The sequence below is a fragment of the Pundamilia nyererei genome, unplaced genomic scaffold (genome assembly GCF_000239375.1).
Source record: "Pundamilia nyererei isolate P.nyererei 1_Seehausen unplaced genomic scaffold, PunNye1.0 scaffold00060, whole genome shotgun sequence".
NCBI lineage: Eukaryota > Metazoa > Chordata > Actinopteri > Cichliformes > Cichlidae > Pundamilia > Pundamilia nyererei.
This window is the reverse complement of record NW_005187461.1, coordinates 2258789-2260547: the sequence shown is the minus strand read 5'-3', so window position 1 is coordinate 2260547 and position 1759 is coordinate 2258789.

Sequence of the window (1759 nt, the reverse complement as noted above, 5' to 3'; positions counted from 1 at the left end):
GTGGGGGAACTTGCACAATCGGTGGCTGACTAAATACTTTTTTGCCCCACTGTATGTCGGATTTCATGTTGTTGTTTTTGTTTTATCTTATGTCAAATATGTTACGTGTAAATGCATATTTTATGTTTAATGTAAAAATAAATGCCACCCTGGTCTTTCTTTCTTTTACCTTTTTTATCAGACACAACGCAGAATCACACCGGTTACACATGTAATTGGCTACTTCTAACAAAATTTAGATTACATTTGGCCCTAAAAATCTAAAAAATAAATAAATAAATCCAAACATGGTGTGTAAGATACCTTGACCTCCAATAACAATGTGTGGAATCTTGGAAACATTGTTGACCAGGATACATCCTGTCAGTGAGAACATTAAACAAATATCTGGGCCTTCTGCTCATTTTTGCTAAAGTTAGAACCATGCTACCTCAGAGTCCATTTTTACAGAGCATAAAGAAACAGCAACAGCTCACAGCAGAATTACCAGCTAACTTAGGAACATGGACAGCATGCAGACTCTACACAGAAAGGTTGCAAGGTTGGTTCAAACTTGGGACCCTCTTGCTCTGAGGTAATAGTGCTAACCGGTGCACTATTGTAGTTCCAGATCAGAGCAGAGCATTCATGTGTTTTTTACTACTGTAAGTCTCTATTATAGTAGCAGGGACTAGAAAAGAGTTCATATTTCTTCTCTACTGGCTTCTTTTTTCTTTTCATTCAACGCCTGTTAAATCCAGAACTGAATTTGAAAGTCTTCCTCTCACGTACAAAGTCCGGAATGATCCCCCCAACGTCACACCTTAAAGACCTTTTAGTATCCTATTATTCCAACAAAGCACTTCGCTGTCAGACTGAAGGCTTACTTGTGGTTCCTAGAGTTTACAAAAGTAGAATAGGAGGCAGAGTCTTCAGATATCAGGCCATCACCCCATAGATCCAGATTTAGGAGATTGACACACTAAATTTAAAATTAGGCTTAAACACCCTCCCCTTTTTTTTGATAGAGCTCATAGTTAGAGCTGGATCAGGTAACCGTGAACCATTCCCTAGTTATGCAGCTATGGGTTTGGGTTGCTGGAGAACTTCCCATGATGCACTTAGCATTTATTCTCCACACAATCCAATGCATTTATATGTCACTAATATGTGCGAGCTTTGTCACCTCTCTCCTATAATTTGTGTTTTGTCTTTCACCTCTCTGTGCTTTCGCTTTTTCTCTTCTCATCCCTAAAATAGTCAAACTGAGCTTGATCTCTCATAACCCAGTGCACTTTAACAACCTTAAGAAAATAATTACTGTCAAATTTCAAGAATGCATCCTAATGCTGTATGCTGTGTTTGTGGACCATGTTCCTGTTGTGTGTCTCAAATAATCTATTTCTCTTCTACAGTAATGTAGGTGAAGGAAATCGCAAGTGAACAATAAATAATAAATGTGCATGTCCTGGCTTTATAATAGACCTTAAGTTTCTTCTCCTGGCTTCCAAATTACCTGCTGGATAACTGCCTCAATGCATGTCAGGTGATGCTCCCCTTCCTGTTACACTAGGCTCTAATAAGACCTATGGAGAGGCAGATTTGGTGTGTTTGGCCCTTATCGAGCAGCTTGCCAGAGGACCTGGGGCCATCAGAATCTGTGAGTGCTTTCAAATAAAATCATGAGAAAAAGCATTTCAGTCCAAGATTTATATATTCAGTCAAACCAGAACAAATACGCCGTGCAATTTTACCTGAATGCTAATGCACAAAAGATTAA